The following is an 18,891-nucleotide window of genomic DNA, read 5'->3' as shown; positions in this document are numbered from 1 at the left end:
TGTTGGATCATTCGTGAAACTGGTTTTCAAAGCCTCTGAGAGACGCAGTGCACCTCGATGTGCTCTTCAAGATGTGGGCTTACCATCAATTTATATAAGGGCAATAATATATTCTCCGTCTTATTCTCTATCCCCTTTTTAATGATTCCTAACACCCTTTCCCTCTTCATTGCTCAGTTTTCAGTCTCTTGTGATGTCATAATTTCAATAGGTCTCCCGTCTTCACAGAGCTCTCCAGGCAGAGGTGAAAGTAAGCCGGTACGCCCCGGTACAGCGTACCGGCAAGAGCCAGTGCGCCGTACCAAGGCGGCCCGACTTCCCCAGGTGACAATTTAAAGGGCCTGGGGCTCCCAGCAGTGGCTGAAGGCCCCAGGCCCTTTAAATTGCCACCAGAACCCTGCTGCCAGAGCCCTGGAGTAGTAGCAGCGAGGCTCCAGGGGTTATTTAAAGAGCCGGGGCTCCCGCTGCCTCTACTGCCCTGGGCCCTTTAAATAGCCGCCGGAGCCCCGCCACCATTACCCCAGGGCTCCAGGGGCTATTTAATGGGCCATGGCGGTAGAAGCAGGGGGGTCCTGGGCCCTTTAAATAGCTCCCAGAGCCCTGGAGTAGCGGCGGGGCTCCGGGGGCTATTTAAAGGGCCCGGGGCTCCCGCTGCCTCTACGGTCCCAGCCCTTTAAACCGCTGCCAGAGCCCCGCCACCGCTGCTACCCCAGGGCTCCGTCAGACTCCGGAGGCTATTTAAAGGGCCTGGGGCGGTAAAAGCAAGGGAGTCCTGGGCCCTTTAAATAGCCGCCGGAGCCCTGCTGCTGGAGCCCTGGGGTAGCAGCGGCAGCCGGGGGCTCCGGCAGAGGTTTAAAGGGCCCAGGGTGGTAGAGGCAGGGGAGCTCCGGGCCCTTTAAACTGCTGCCGGAGCCCCTGGCTGCCGCTGCTACCCCGGCGAGGAGGGGGAGGGCACTTACCGGTACAGGGTGGGCCGGGGCTGGCTCTGACTCCCCCACCCCCGCCCCTTCTGCCCGAGGCCCCGCCCCTTCCAGGGGCCAGAGCCGGCCCCAACCCAGCCCAGTACCTGTAAGTCCCTATTTCTACTTTCACCCCTGTCTCCAGGGTAGACATGACCTGACTTTTTAATGTAAAAAAACAAGCAGAAAAATACTTTAAAAATATAAAAACCTTCCAAGTTTTCTTTATAGAAGAACAACAACATTTTTAATCACCTTCAGGTCACTTTTAAAATTATAAATATTATTTTCATTAGCACGTATAAAGTGTAGATTTTCCTATAATCACATAATCAGGAGTTAGCCTGTCAACTATTTACATTGTTGATAAAACCAGATTTGTGTAAGCTAGGAGTGACTTTGAGTCTGAAATAAGCAAAATATCTTTGAGTGTGGAACGGCTGAGAATTGTGATGCAAGAACCTTATATTGCAAAGCAAAGCACAGCTGCGTATTCTTAGTTACAATTTCTGGCAAAATATTCCTGTATCATAGAAAGAGTCTAATGAAATGAATCATAGAAACAGTAAGGATTTTAGCTACTTCATTCACTGAAATCTGTTTTTTATTCCATATTGATTTAACTGCATTACAACAGAATGAAAACAAAATACTTATCAATCAAAAAATTTGACTGCATTTTTAATGGAGATTAGTGATTGTTTACAATTCCATATTTTCCTACTTTAAAAATGTTTACAGATTTTACTAGTTTGATTTCAGCCTGTGCATGTGTGTTTGTGGAAAGTTTGCATTGCATTCTATTTTAGGAATTGTGTATACTACATTTGTGGAGTAAGATTATTTTTCCTAGATAACAAAACCTTATTCTGCAGTAAGTTTTTTGTTCCTGTATGCAATGGAGTCAGTTCCCTCCTGTCCAGATGTATAGCCTTGCATCTGAAAATAATTTCAGCTATGGCTACTGAGAAAATATGGAGGATTTAAATTCATTGTATCAGAAGAGAAACTCTGTATTGTGTGTTGCAGAGTAATTTTGCTGTTATTTCTTTTCACCTTCTTCTTCCACCTCCCTATGATGACCGCATGTGTATTATAGACATTCTCCAAAATTCCTGTTAGCTGACCAAGCATGAAATCCTAGCCCCATTGAAGTCAATGGGAGTTTTGCCACTGGCTTCAGATTTCACCCCAAGTGTTCTTGGCAAACCCTCAGACACCTAATTCATAGGAATATTGTCACCTTTCCTACCACCCAGCAGGAGATAGAGCGTGCTTTCTACCAGTGGGAATAAGATATTTTTTCACGTTGCAATGGGGGCACTCCTAAAGGCTGGATGTGGTATTGCAGTTTTTTTTCTCACCCTTGGTGCCTCCTGCAGGCTGTCAGCTGACCTGGATGGGTCTTCCACTGCTTGGCCCTCCAGCCAAGTCACAAAGTCCAAATGACCCCCTTCCATGGTAATAAAGAGTCCAATAAATGAACAGTCCCATTGCCCTTGCTAGGGTCTTCAGTCCCAGCGTTCAGCCCTTTAAATTCAGCCTTTTGTTCAGGCTTGCAAATAAGCCCTGTTCCTTTCTTTGGGTTTATGTCACTGTGGCCAGTGGGGGAACCCAGGCCCACCCACTACTTTGGGTTCCAACCCAGGGACCATATAAACAGTAGCTACACATTGCTCAATTTCAATTTATTGCTGCTGCTTCCTTGGGCCTCTTCCTACCTGGCCCCTTTTAGCTCCTCCCTTCTATCAGGGTTAAGGGTCTTATGTCCTCTCTCCCCCCCTGCAAACGCTTCTTAAGTAAATGCAGCCAGACCCAAACTCTGCCTATCCCTTAAGCTACTTTGGCCAGAGAAGAGCTCCCTGCCTTGCCTTCCCTTGCCCCACCCCTCCTGTCCCAGCCAGGAACTGACCTGTTAAGGCCCTGCAGCTCCTTTTATCTAAGCCTACTGGGCTCTGATTGGCTGCTTCTGTAAGGCCTCTTTAGGCAGGCCTGGAGAATCCACCTTCTCTGCTCCTTTCCATCATTTCAATGCTTCCAGGGTGGGGTATAGTAGGGCCAGGGGGCCTCATGTAGGAATCCACAAAGGCCAGGTACACCCCTTCGCACACCTTCTACAGAATGACAAGTATTTGAAGCATTTAACATTTCTAATCTTTATTACTGCTACCACACTGCTGTTGCATTGACTGAGCTATAGTCCCATCAGTGGATCAGCCTAATAAAGGCCCTCCCCTCCCCCACCCACACAGGGAAAGAAATGTGTTAATTCTGAAAGTCAGAAAACTTTCCTTTACAATATGGATGTTTTGCAAGATTGCCCTCATATTTACAGATATGCCTATGATAATACTTTCACAAATCTGTTGTTCCTTTGTCGCCAGATAATTTTCAGTTACAGTATTCCTAAGAATGTTTTGCAACATTGTAATTAGCAAAATCTCTCCCTCCCACCGACACACACTAATTTTTCGCTCGCTTTTATTTAATAAGCTGCCTGAGGAAATTGGAGTTTATTATAGGGACAAAGCCAAAATTGACAGGCACCTAATGACACCTACCTCAGAAACATATATTTCTAAAAATTGCTTCAGAGGTACTGGCAGGGAAAGGAAGGACTTGAGTGCCCTAGGTTCGAGTCCTGGATCCACCACAGGCTTCCTGCGTGACCTTGGGCAAGTCACTCAGCCTCTCTTTGCCTCATTGCCCCATCTGTCAAATGGGGATGATGGCACTTCCCTACTCACAGGGGTGTTCTGAGGATAAATACATTACACACTGTGAGGTGGTCAGATGCTACAATAATACAGGCCATGTAAGTAGACAGACAGAGAATTAACTTCCTTGCAGCTATGCTAAAGATGAAGGGTGGGGCAATTAGGCAAGATGGACTCCTGAAGGTCATTGAAGTGCCCGGGGTTAAAGCAAGTAGCTCTATAGAAGACCGCCTCCCTCAGGTTTGACGGTGAGAAGCTGCTGAGGAGGAATTATAGAAAGGGGAAAGGGGTTGTTAAAGAGCTGGGTTTCTAGTAAATCTTTTTATTTATTATAACATGTGAATCTTTAAATCTGAGAACAAAGCTCTGGACTAAAAATCTTGCATGGTAAACGCCTTCATTGCTGTTAGACCCGGTTGATCCCCTCTAGCAGCTTACGCTTACTTTAATTTTGATCCTAATAAATCTATCAGCTCTGCAAGGTGAGAACTGCAGTGCTGATAAAACTCCATCTCTCTCCCGTGTGTCCCAACAATCATGCAGGCAGGGCCTATGCTTATTTTGCTCAGAAGCCTTTGATTATCTAGTGCTCCCTTTGTTCTGTTCTGGTAACACTGGTCTACACTTTTTGAGAAGTCGTCTGCTTCAGAGATAAAATGTGCTATTTATTATGTATTTTGATGTGCTGAATTCAAAATATGACAATTAAAACAACTGATTGGCTACTGTTTCTAAGATATTTAAGTTTTTACATTTTATGTCTATGTATATTGTGTAGATAGTAGAGTTTTAATCATAAATTGTAAACCTAGGTCTTTTCATGTGTTTATGGTTGCTTTACATGATAATATTTCACCTGTCCTGTTTATGTAACACTTTAAAAATCAGCAAAAGGGTTATATAAATAAAATTGATTATGAAACAAAAGGCAAAAAACTATTATGTACATAATTTAGTCCTATTCAGTGTCTACTTGGCGCTTCTTGGCTTGTCTCTTGTATTCATTAAATGGAGCATCTCTTGTCACTGTCCAGCAATAGTCTGCAAGCATTGATGGGCTCCATTTGCCCTGATAGCGTTTCTCCATTGTTGCAATGTCCTGGTGAAATCGCTCGCCGTGCTCGTCGCTCACTGCTCCGCAGTTCGGTGGAAAAAAATCTAGATGAGAGTGCAAAAAATGTATCTTTAGTGACATGTTGCAACCAAGGCTTTTGTATGCCTTGAGGAGGTTTTCCACCAACAACCTGTAATTGTCTGCCTTGTTGTTTCCGAGAAAATTTATTGCCACTAACTGGAAGGCTTTCCATGCCGTCTTTTCCTTGCCACGCAGTGCATGGTCAAATGCATCATCTCGAAGAAGTTCACGAATCTGAGTACCAACAAAGACACCTTCCTTTATCTTAGCTTCACTTAACCTTGGAAATTTTCCACGGAGGTACTTGAAAGCTGCTTGTGTTTTGTCAATGGCCTTGACAAAGTTCTTCATCAGACCCAGCTTGATGTGTAAGGGTGGTAACAAAATCTTCCTTGATTCAACAAGTGGTGGATGCTGAACACTTTTCCTCCCAGGCTCCAATGACGGAGTGGCCAATCTTTCTTGATGTAGTGGGAATCTCTTGCATGACTATCCCATTCGCAGAGAAAACAGCAGTACTTTGTGTATCCAGTCTGCAGACCAAGCAAGAGAGCAACAACCTTCAAATCGCCACAAAGCTGCCACTGATGTTGGTCATAGTTTATGCACCTCAAAAGTTGTTTCATGTTGTCATAGGTTTCCTTCATATGGACTGCATGAGCAACTGGAATTGATGGCAAAACATTGCCATTATGCAGTAAAACAGCTTTAAGACTCGTCTTCGATGAATCAATGAACAGTCTCCACTCATCTGGATCGTGAACGATGTTGAGGGCTGCCATCACACCATCGATGTTGTTGCAGGCTACAAGATCACCTTCCATGAAGAAGAATGGGACAAGATCCTTTTGACGGTCACGGAACATGGAAACCCTAACATCACCTGCCAGGAGATTCCACTGCTGTAGTCTGGAGCCCAACAGCTCTGCCTTACTCTTGGGTAGTTCCAAATCCCTGACAAGGTCATTCAGTTCACCTTGTGTTATGAGGTGTGGTTCAGAGGAGGAGGATGGGAGAAAATGTGGGTCCTGTGACATTGATGGTTCAGGACCAGAAGTTTCATCCTCTTCCTCTTCCTCGTCTGACTCAAGTGAGAATGAGTGACTCAAGTGCATCAGGAACCGGCAGTCCTTCTCCGGGGGGTACTGGGCGTATAGCTGATGGAATGTTTGGATAATGCACAGTCCACTTTTTCTTTTTTGACACACCTTTCCCAACTGGAGGCACCATGCAGAAGTAACAATTGCTGGTATGATCTGTTGTCTCTCTCCAAATCATTGGAACTGCAAAAGGCATAGATTTCCTTTTCCTGTTCAACCACTGGTGAAGATTTGTTGCACAAGTGTTGCAGCATATGTGTGGGGCCCACCTCTTGTCCTGATCTCCAATTTTGCAACCAAAATAAAGGTGATAGGCTTTCTTAACCATAGTGGTTATACTGCGCTTTTGCAATGCAAAAGTCACTTCACCACAAACATAGCAGAAGTTATCTGCACTGTTCACACAAGTACGAAGCATTTCTGCTCACTTTGGCTAAACAGAAATGTGTCCCTTTGCAAAATCAAACACTGACAAATAAGAGAGCACGCCACTGTATGATTTCTAGAGCTGATATAGGGCAATTTGTTCAGCAGAGTGATGTAAGCTTCGTTATGATTGCATCATCCATGACTTCTAGGAATAACATGATGCAATTCATATCATGTATGACGCAATACCAGCTTCAGATTGCATCATTCATTGTTTTGCCTAAAAAGCAAGTACTGTCCAAACCCAGTCATAGATTTATTCATAGATCCAGTCAAAGATGTATTTTAGTCATTTCTGGTTTAAATTGAGATCCCTTCCCTTTATAACTCACTTATCCTCCGCCATTCCCAAGTCAAGGGTCGTATATACTGACCCAATAGCATATCTTGAAAACTAGAGCCAATCAACAATTTTAAGCATCATTTTCGTTCTCAGTGACCCAGAATTAGTAAAGTTTGACTACATTTATTTCAGAAGCATTTTGGCTGTAGAGCAGTGTAACCATGCAAGGTGTGAAGGTTACAAAAAGCTTACTGTCTATGGTACTTGTGAAGAAGGGTACTTATATATTTCAATATCTCGCCTGCGTACAAGGAGAGAGGGTGAGGTGGGAAATGTAGCTTTGTGTGCACACCAGCCTGCAACCCAAAACAGAGCTGTTAGGTCTAATTTTAATGTAGCCTAGAGAGTGCCCATTTAAAGTGTGATTTTTGGTCAGAAGAAGAGTCTCTATAAACATGACACTATCAATCAGCTGATCAGCTCCCTGGTACACAGCTGCTTACTCTGAGCCAAATTCTGATAGCCTTACACATGTTTTGTTGAATAGCACCTTACTCCATAAATAGCCCCACTGAAGTCACTGGCAATATTTGTGGAATAAAATGCTACCTGACATGAATAAAGGTAACTGAGTCTGGCCTTTTTCTTACAAAAAAATAAGTTTCTATTACTTTTTACTGCTTTTAGGACTTCAGTGTCAGTATAGCTATGGGAAAGTGAGTAGTAACCTACTTTGGCTAAAGTAGAAGTGCTTGTATCACCTCTAACTTGGGATGGCTTGTGGTTTTATGGTACCCATTTTAAGCCCTACTTTTGCTGAAGCCCCTGAGAGATGGGGCCCCCAGGAAGTTGGAGTATCTGCAGGTGCCTTGGATCAGATCTTCATATGCACAAGCTGCTGGAAGCGTGGATTTGACCATTTTCAGCTAGTTAAGTCTTGAGCTAATTAAATTTAAATATATTATCAGCAGAGCAGTGAACAAAACATTCACCATCCTATCAAAGAATCACAGTTTTGTCAGTTTTGAGGGTTTTTTAAACATATATATTTATTTATTTTAAATGAAACTGAAAAATGTTTAAAATATATATATATATATATATATGCTCCTCTCCTTTCTCCTACCCTCTCCCCTGAATAAGGCAATTTTGCATGTGGGAAAAAAGATAGTTTCAGACAGTTCTAATCTTAGGACTAGATTTGGGTTTCAGCTGAGTAAAATTGCATAGGCCTAATTTTCAAAAGTGCTGAGCACCTGTAACTTAAAGTGAAGTCAATGGGAATGGCAGAAGTTCAGTCGAAAAAAATCAAGCAGATAAGTGGGTTTGATACCCACTGAGGTTCTTACCTAGAATATAAACACATGAGATGATATTCTAAACCCCCCAAATGTTCTAATCTGGACTGTCATCTGTACAAGCCTACAAAATAATACAATTTACTTTATCATACAAATGAACTTTAACTGAAAAAACTATATTAAAAATAATCCAGCCCACACACCTTCTGTTTCTGTTTCCAGTGAATGATGATCATACGCAAGTGTCAGATAACGAATATGTTGTTTGGTTGCTTATAATAGTAATGTAGTTAAGCAAATAGCAATCAGCCTTCATTCACATGTCATTCAATGTGACTACAGATTCTGAGATGATGGCTTAAGTACTAAGATTGTTTTAAGCATTTTCTCTAGGAAATACAGTGAGATCATATACCACAAATAGGGTATCAAGTCAACTGTCAGCTTTCAAAAGTTGTATTCTTCACAGGAAATTACTGCCTTATTTATTATGGGCAAGATTCTGCCACAATCCCACACAATGAGCAGTGCCTCACTCCATGACTAGTACCTTTGGTTTCCATGTGTGTACTTGTAAAGTAAAGTACTCATGGGTAAAGTCTTGGCAAAACCCCCATTGACTTCAGTTTAGGATGATGAGTAAACATAGGGATGCCAACCCTCCCAAATTAATTCCTGGAGTCTCCAGGAATTAAAGATTAATCTATAATTAAAGATTGTCATGTAATGAAATCTCCAGGAATTTGTCCAACCAAAGTTGGCAACCCTAGTAAATGGGGTAGACTTGGGTCCCAAGAGAGAAAATGGAGCATTGTGTCTTTTTATAAGGTATTTATGGCATTCTGATTAGGGCTAGATTCTGTCCTTTGGAAGACCAGTGTGATTAAGCCAGGAAATATAGCAGATGAGGTCAGCAGGACTTCTGAAAGACTAGGAGTTCCCACAGTACTAGGTGGAGATAAGGACTGTGTGAAGCACACTGGGGTACAAGTTGTCTAGATCCAGAATATCTCTCACATTTTAAGGGAATGAAATCAGTGAGGCCTGTTGAAATTACACCAAAATAAGGGGGTGGATGGCCCAAGCATTCTCTGAAAATGATGAAGCTTATAGAATCAGAGAAATATAGGACTGGAAGGGACCTTGATAGGTGATCTACACCAGTCCCTTGCACTGAGGCAGGACTAAATATTATCTAGATCATCTTTGATGGGTGTTTTTTAAGAACAGGTTAAACAACCTCCAATGATGGAGATTCCACAACCTACCTTCCAGCCTTATAGCTCCTGCTAATGAGGCTGGTGGGTGTGTGCAGGCAGTCCCAACATTTCCAAGCAGTCCCAATATTTGTGTCGCGGCTGCCCACATGCCCAGTGGGAGCCGCGATCGGCTGAACCTACGGATACGGCAGGTAAATAAACCGGCCCGGCCCGCCAGGGGCTTTCCCTGCACAAGCGGCATCCCAAGTTTGGGAAACACTGCCATAGGGGAATGGCATTACCTCAACCCTCTTTAACATCATGATAAATGACCTTCCAAAGGAATTGTGTGCAGGATAGGCATCAGATTTGCTGATGACTGTGCCATATGGACCAAAAGCAGACACCTTGAGGGTCCCTGTAATGGGGTACACACTGTGCCCCTCCGGATTTGGGCCCTTGGCCCCTCTCCTCCATGAATCATGGACACTTCAGTCTGGTGCAACACCCGTGTTCTTTATTTGTGATCCATTTCCCACCACCAGTTTCCAACTATATACAGGCTTTACAATGGCTTGGCCTACCACAGACTGGGAGGCTCCTACTCCCTCTGAGCCTGACCTCCCACTCTTAGTCTCCGCCCCCCATTTCTCTCACTTCCTTCCAGCCTTATAGCTCCTGCTAATGATGCTGATGGTTGTGTGCATTTCCAGGCAGTCCCAGTATTTGTGTCCCGGCTGCCCACATGGCCAGAACACCAGCTGTCCCAGGCGACTGGGGGCTCCCTTAGTCTCTTCCTTCCTTTTCTCTGGGCTTCTCCCGGGGGGAGGTTCTCGGGGTTTCTTCCCCCATTCCAGGTCCTGGCCTGTCCGACCCTCTTTTTGAGGAAAATCTGCCTCTGCGTATCCCTCTGTCAGTTTAATAGCAGCCTCCACCATACTCGGCTGGTGCCGATGGACCCAGACTCGCATGTTTTCCGGGACGCCCTGCACAAATTGTTCTAGGATAACCCTGTCCATAACCTCTCCCAGTGTTTGGGTGTCTGGCCTCAACCACCAAGTGGCCCAGTACGTGTGCTTCTGGGCAAAAGCTCGGAACTGCAAGCCACCGGGCCGCCGAAAACTTTTGTTGCTACTTTTCCGCCGACAGCCCCATCCGATCTAGGATGGCCCCCTTCACCACATCGTAATCCTTGTCCTGTTCGTCACTTAATGCCATATAGGCAGCCTGTGCTTCACTGTTCAGATAGGGGGCCAGTCGCAGGGCCCAGGTCACCTTGTCCCACCCGGCGCCCTGCTCATGAGGCTGGCAGGTGTGGTCAGTTACAAGGCAAACATAGGGTGGTTCACCCAGCCCCAATCTATTCTCCCTGATTGGGGCTGGAGTGCCAAGAGCTGATTAAGGGCTTCTCCAGCAGCACCCTGCCACAGTGCCACCAAAAAAATAAATGATGCACTTCAGAGGAGTACAGACTAGGGAAACAGGTGGGGCTTCAAGTTGTCCATTAACAAAACTAAGGGAAAGAGCTTCATAACATGGAAGATTCAAAAGAGATACAATTATGTATTTATGACCAGCGGATAAGTATAGTAAAAGTACAAATTCTATGATATTTGATAACAAGCTCACCTGCAGTACTGTACTGAAAATGTTATAGATGAGTGCAAAGGAAAAATAAACTTACATAAAAGTACCTCTGGAGCCTCCTGAGGAGCAGATAAAAAAAACTGTGATAATGCTATAAAGAGCACTAATCAAGCATGGCTGCCAGGCCGTTTGGCCAGCATCAAAAACAAATCTGAGGAAACAGGACTGTATTGAAGCATGAACACTGCTTATAGCATGTGCTGCCTTCGTTACTACGCCTCTGTGTGTAATTTCTCAACCAGCAAAGGAGAAGAGAAGCAGCTACCTGAAGAAGCAGTAGCAACCAAATCTTCTAGAAGACAGTAACCACAGAAGCAGCAGACAGCACTCCGAGGCAGTGGTTGGAGGCAGCAGCTGAAGTGAGATAGCCTGGTCAATCATTGCTCTTTTGTGTCCAGATAGAGCAGAAGGACCTGTTACCCGGGGTTCTTTCAACCCAAAGCTCTTGGTAACTTTTACTCTGTGCAAGGAGGTGTCAGAAAATAAACCAGGGGAGACACGGCCGTCCAACCAATAGATGGCTGGCACAAACAGGACAATACAAGAGTGCTTTCACTTAAAGCTACACTTTACTTAATCTCAAGCACTTACACACGTCCGCAACAAGATTAGTAAAACACCCTCAACCGTTGATAATTACCGAAGCTGAGTGTGGCTCTCGAGTGGCACAGTGGCAGCCCGTCTGCCGGTGGGGAACACAAGATGCATCCAGAGAGAGAGACCAGTCCCGAAGAGTCCCCCAAAGGAGAGTCCCACCTAACTCAGCTTTTCCCCCTTATTTATACATTAGTAATACAATGACATGTCCCTTAAAGAAACCTTGTCAAGTAAGCAGTTTTAATGATCAAGCAAGAGGTTCCTTCTGGTTATTGATTAACCAGGTGTGGGTTTTTCCAGAGCCTGCAGCCTTGAGACCCCAATAGACATTCCTGAGGGCACATCCTGCTCTTTTCAAATGCATGTATCAGCAACTTTAACACAATTCTTATCAGGAAGGATGTGGGGTCAAGCTTTCTGAGGCACCCAAAACCCCCCTCCCCTCCTGCCTGGGTCAAGCTGCATGGCCACTTTACAGCCTGCTGACTAGGTTGCTTTTTAACAATAAGCCAGAGTGGTTTTAGGCACTTTACTGGTTTGCCAAAATCTCCCTATACAGACCAAAAGACAGTTCAGAGGAAGTGTGAAGGAGTGTAAGTCTGATTTTTCTGTCTAATTTAAAAGATTGTCTGAGTGTGCTTGTAAATAAAGCTGGATGTTTGCATCTGAGTGCTATTCACTCCACTCCATCCTTTGACTGTTTGATCACCACTCACAGAATGGTCATGGTAAATTGTAACAAGCTTATAATGCTTTCATATAGAGAGAGAGAAAGAGAGGCCCCATCTGCTACATGGTAATAAGTATAGTATTTGTATCAGCATTTTAGTAGGGCTTGTATACATATGTATGCGGGTCTTTGTGTATCACATTGTAACTGTTATATGATCTGTGTGTTCTATGTATTTTGTGTAGTCTGTGTCTTTACTTTATTGCACCACTTTAATGTATAATTTCTAAACAAGAGTCAGTGTTTTACTATATTTTGTGCATTATAATGTTCTCCCTCTTGCTTTATTGAATGCATTGTAACTGCTTATTTCCTTTAAATAAATGATACTGTTTTCAAAGAATTACTGCTTGGATGTCAATCTTTTGAGTGGAGGGCTGTATCCGTGTCCTCCCACAGGTTAGTAGGATTAACCTGCTCTGGGGAGTCCTCTGCAAGTTGAAGACAACCCTCCTGGTAAAACCCTGACAATTCCTCTAGGGTGGTCTACCACCTTATTACCCATTTGGGAAGAATAAATTGGTGATCAATTTATGATTATAGGCAAGCCAGTATTGGTGTGCCTTGGGTCCAAATTTTGGGGTAACAGCCTTGGAGGAGGATTCTTCCCACTCTGCTCAAGTTATTTGTTCTCAGTGATGAGCACAAGATTTGTTCCTAAGAGCTGATATATAGTAGTTCCAGCCAAAGGTCAGGATGAGTTATTAGGATAAATGCTGGATCTCCAAAGTATGAAGTTTTCTGTGCAAAAGGTCTGTGACTCTACCCCATACATTTTCTCTTAGAATCTGTTCTCAGAACTAAATTAAGTACTGTTAAAGTTATTACTCTAGCCATTTAAAAAGATTCCACAGTAATGGAGAAAAAGTTGATGCAGCATCTGGTCTGCAGTCTGAAGGTCATATCACTGTGTAGTGAATTAAGGATTATTCTAGTGCCTCTTGCAATGCATGAAGATACTTTTACAGTAGTTTTGAAAATACAGCCAAGGCTGCTAGTGACAGGAAATTCTGACCTTTTGATGGATATTCAGTGGCCTATAAAGTAAAATGATGATGATTTTCATCAGTGGACAAATGTCTATATTCAAAAAACTGCCACTGCTGAGCAGCCTTGGGCCAAATACTCGGATGGTATAAATCAACATAGCTGTATGGACTTCAGGAGAGTTATGCCAGCACATTCCAGCTGAAGATCTGGGGTGAAGTCCTGGTCCCACTGAAGTCAATGACAAAACTCATATTGGTTTCAAAGAGACAGGATTTCACGCTTGGATTTAACTGACATGGAGTCAAATTCTTCTTATTGTAACAGGTTTTTGTATGTTACATAGGGACACAGGGCCCACTCACCACTAGGACACCTCCTCCTCCTGGCCATTCTGGGATTAATTCTTTCAGGTCTGCCACCCCCTTCTGCCACCCCTCTCTTTCTCTGTGACTCAGGGTGCTTTCTCTTTGTGGCTTGGCCCTCTGGCCAGGCTACTGTAGTTCTCCCCTTCTAGGGTATCGAAGTCCCTTGCTACACACTGTCTCTGTCAGTCTTCCCATCCACTGCCCAAACTGTGCCACTTCCCCGGGGCTGGTAAGGGAACCCAGGCCCATCCTCTATGACATGTTCCAGCTCAGGGACCCTCTAATCAACAGCTAAGTCTCTACCCTCCTTAACCTTACTGCTGTTTTCCTGAGCCTTTTCCTACACCCTCTCCCTTAGATTTCCCTCCCTAATGTCTAGAGGTGGGCTACAGGCTCCCCCTGCTACAGCCCCTTCATGGTGCCAGCTTCCTGGCTTTATACTAGCCCCCTCTGTTCATTCTCAGCTGGCTCCATCATCATCCAGGAGTTACTTAGGCCACCTAATTTCTATCCAGTTAATTGGCCTCTACTCAGCCTCATTAAGCCCTTCTAGGCTAGTGTGGAGTGAACACCCCATCACACATAGTAATATATGTGTTATACTATATTATCTGTTTAGAGTTGAAGCCCTTCTTTCAGTCAGTAATACAGATGTTACTGAGTTCTATTCCCTTGGCTATGTATGTGTGGTATTCAGCTGTTGACTGTGCTGAATTGGTTTGTGGCTGGGTGATTTGTTACAGATTGGCATCTTCTGTTAGATTTGAACTTCTGTGAAACCTTGATGTTTTGAGTAACTGTTAATTTCCAGATGAGTAAGAAATTATTCTTTGTTTAGAGAACCTATTGGAATGAACTGAGGAAGTCCTGCTAGACTGAGGGCAAATGGAAATGGTACTTTTCAATGGAAATTCTACCAGTATGCAGCTATTAGTTTTGCAGTGAGGAATTTAAAAAGACTTCCATTTTGATAGAATATTGGGGTTGGAAGGGACCTCAGGAGGTCATCTAGTCCAACCCCCTGCTCAAAGCAGGACCAATCCCCAGACAGACTTTTACCCCAGTTCCCCAAATGGCCTCCTCAAGGATTGAATTCACAACCCTGGGTTTAGCAGGCCAATGCTCAAACCACTGAGCTATCCCTCCCCCCTTTTAAACTACTTATTGCCCCATATTGATTGTTAAAGATTTAACAGCCCAAATCTCATAAAACATCATTCTCTCTAAGTTAAATATATTAATAAGTTAAGTCTATATTATACCATACTTCGTAAATTATACACCTTCTGTTCATCTACTGTATATGAACTTCCCCTCTTTTATGACTATGTTGTGAACTTGACTAGAAATAGAAATGCTTTCAGGTACAAAAAACATTGGGGGTCAGGGGTTATGCCTATTCATTTTTTCACAGTACCTAAAAAGTACTTGCTTTTTCATTTAAATGTTACCCTGTCATTTGTTTCCAGTAATAACCTTTTTTAGTTTGACATTCTAAGGGAACCAAAATTCATTTGCAATTAGAATATCTTTTAAAAAATCTTTGCAAAGCATAATTCAGCTGTGATACATTTAAAATATAACTGTTTTGATTTAGATGTCCTCATAACATAAATATTCCTGTAGGTCATATCAGATCATGTATGGTCTGGATTCACATAGCTGTTTATTTTAGTTAATCTATTTAGATTAAATAGACTGTCCAGAGATCTCAACTTCTAATATGTTCCCTCTCTGACATGTTTGAGGACTCTCAGCCCAGCTAAGTAGACAAATATGCGGCATGCTTAAAGGTTCTCCCTATCTGTATGTAGCAGAAAGAGAAAAACTTCCAAGAAGAACTGTTGCAGAAAATAATGGCAGCAATGTTTACATTACTATGAACATTAATATCAGTAGTACTAAAGGAGCAATGTCTACTGAAAAGTGAACCTCACTGGCTTTCTGGCTGGTGTAATTCAAGAATATCTTAAGTGAAGAAAAAAGTGACATTGTCTTCTCACAGCTATAAGTTGTACAACAATGGAGCCTCACCAAAATGCTAGTCCCTGGTTAGAGCACTGTTTTTCCCAGCATACACATTTGTTTACCTATAAATGATATAAAACACCTGGACAAATATGCAGTGACACTTACACACTTACAAGTCCATGCAGATGCATCAAATTTTATCACTGTAAATATGCAGGGAATGATGTAAATTATTATTGATGATTAACCAGATATTCTATTTATTCCAAGACAAAAAAGCCATTAAGTTGTATTAAAGATTGTAAATATATATCAAAATCAAAAGAGCACCTGACCAGTTCTTCTGAGTCCTACATTAGAGCAGGTTCTATGAAGGTGCCATATTCACAATGGTTCTGCTAAGGAATTTAAGTTGTAAACATGCATTGCCATCTCAGTCTCTACAGCTGTGCTAGACTATCCTACAAGCACTTTCTTCTCTTTTGATCATTCAGCTCTGTTCTGAGTTTGGGGTTCCAACACATCAAGGCTCAGTTATGCAAACGCTTAAGCACATGCTTAACTTTACTACTGGCTATAGCTCCCATTAAAATCAATGATGTCATGCTGACAGTAGTAAAGTTAAGAGTATGTTTAAGTGTTTGCAGGATTGAGGCCTAAAAACTTCAAAGTGGAATTGAGTAAGAAATAACTGAGTTTCACATATTTTTGTTTCCAAAACATATAAAATCACAAATTTTCCATGTCTGCTGCAAAACCATACATCAGCTAGATTCACTCAAAGCTAGGTCCAGCTCATTCAAAACTATGCTTGGGTTACTTGAACCTTAGCCAGTCATTTGACAACCCGTGTCTGAGCTTCCAGTTTTTAGCTAAACTCTAAACCAGGAGAGTTCCATGTGATTTGGGGTTTTATCACAAAAACTGCACATAGCTCCTCCTGTTGGATAATAGAACTGAAAGAAAAATGGAAAAATAATTACATAATAAATGAAATTTTCAACATGGTTTCCATTTTGAAGGATTGAAACTGAGAACCTAAAAATTGTTCCAAATTTTTCATGATTTTTTTCAAACTTTCGAAACCTTGAATTATAATTTCCCTCTTCTTTTTTTTTCCTTTTTGTCACTCAGTGCAATAAAATTAATAATGTTCAGTGGATTTTCTTTCAGTTTTTCTTTTCTCTTTTTTTCCTTTGCCATTCTACCTTTTCCAAACTGAGGAAGTTTTAAAAAGTTAGAGTAGAAAAAGGAAAGGGGAGAGGAAGAAAAGGGTGGGGAACAAGACATTATTCATTCTCTGGCATTCTGTGATGAAAAAGGAAAAAAGGTGAAGGGGCAGGAGAGAGAAACAAAACATTAGATTTTGTTTGTTTGTTTTCAAAATGAAGATTTTTCATTTTGATGTAATTGAAATTTTCATTTCATTTTTGTTTTATTTGTTCAGAAATTTCCCCTCAAAATTTTGAAAACCTTAGTCAAAAGTGGCATTTTCCTGTTGTTAATTTCATTTTTCTTTGAAACCCCATTTTCAGCAGAAAAAATTTTCAGTCAAAAAATACTGACCTGCTCTATCAAATAAGAGTTCACAAAAGGAGTGACAGGAATATGATCTTTTTCAGTAAAAGACTGACAAATAAATTAGATTCCAAATTATCTATTGTCTTGAGAATTTTAAAGTAATTTTCTTGAGATCATTTCACTAAATAGCAAGCCTACTATATAAATATACTTGAAGTCTGTGGAACTGATTGCATGCTTAAAAGGAAACATGTGAGTAAAGTGTTTTATTGGATCAGGGCCAATCTGTGGGGTCAGTTTGCCAGAAGTTTTTATTTTGATTTTATTTTATTTTATTTTATTTTATTTTTGAAATAAAAATTGTAAAATTGACAGTGTAATGGTTTTGCCTTTGAAATGCAGTGGTTTCATTTGTGCAATATCTACCAGCCATCAACAGTTTCGACTTTAGTACATTTGAATGCCTTTCTGTATGTCAGATCTTTCATTCAACTCTAAACAAGGTATTTGTGGTTTAATATGCAACTCAGGCATTTTTGCTTATAAATAATAAGATCTACAGATGTTCATGATGATCAAATTGCTGTTAAAGCCTGAACTGTCTTTCAATATGTAATTTATTCCACACGTATAGAGCGGCCAGGCTTGTGGCATGTGACCAAAAGATATGATTTAGAAAGCTAGAATAGCATGTGCTTGAAATAAGTAACGATCAGATAAAGGGAAAATGGCAACTTTATGTTTTAACGGCAACATGTGAAATGTGTAGATGGTACCACTTCACCAATAATTCATCTTCTCCTCCCCCACCCACGAGCTTGGTTTATCTCATAGGATATGAGTGTTTTCTTATTACAATTTATTGATTCATGTATCATGGACTCCTCTTTAGTGTCTCAATAAAACATGCTTTTTTGTCTTCATTTACTTCAATTTCATCTTCATGTTAAAGCTAATAATGGATTTTAGACATACATGTGAACTATTAAATTGTCTGCATTTGCTGTTTGGGTAATGATCTGTAACATGACATGTATTAATGGATCATTGATGCAAGCCCAGTGTGTGTTGTGAGGCATCAGGCCAAAGGCTGCGTAACTTTAGCCTCTCAAGAGGTACATACGCTTTTGGCCTTCAATGCATAATGATGACCTTTAGGGTCATATCTGCTATTGGGCTTCAATCATCAAGCTTTTATTTGTGCCTGCAGAACATTGAATGTCCGAATCACCTGTGTGCAACTTGTGGCCATTATCATATGTGTTCATCCATAATTTTGCCTGAAACAGCATCTCGTATTTAGGGATAGGAAGGATAAATATCTTTTGTGGTTTGGGGGGCATCTTCCTCTCAGTTGACTTTCTGTCAGAGTTTTAACCTGTCTGTTCACCTCAAGGTTGCAACAGGCATATTTTAGAAATTGCAAGTTGAATAATATTGATCATTTTGTTTGTAGTTTTGTCTCTCATGAAAAAAATAATTTATATTTCTGTTTTGAAAGACATGAAATGGTAAATATCACCTATATGGTAAGTACCAATTAGTTTTTGTACATTAAGGCCTTCTCTTCATGGCAAGCTTACAGGATGGATGTAAGCTAAACTTTTCTTCACTCTTGTTGTTTACTTTCTATTATTTTTAAGGTATTTTTATATGGAAGAGTCACATGGAACACAAACAAAAATGGCTGCTTGGATCACTCACATGCACTCTTTAGCCCTCCTGAAATTGTCTAGTTTGGCAAATGTCTGGAAGTGCTGACCTGCAACATTAATTTGTGCCTGACCAAAATCAATAACTGGGAAATTAGAGGGTAATTAAAGGTTTGAGACACATTCGCCTAACAAGACCCCCAGGTCAGATTCAGCAGCACAGCAAGCAGCTCACTCTCAGGAAATCTCAGTACTTAAAGATTTCCTGTCAGGTAAATTGGACAAAATCTCAGAA

Source organism: Emys orbicularis, chromosome 1 (genome assembly GCF_028017835.1).
Source record: "Emys orbicularis isolate rEmyOrb1 chromosome 1, rEmyOrb1.hap1, whole genome shotgun sequence".
In the NCBI taxonomy this organism is placed as follows: Eukaryota; Metazoa; Chordata; order Testudines; family Emydidae; genus Emys; species Emys orbicularis.
This window is presented reverse-complemented; position numbering follows the sequence as displayed.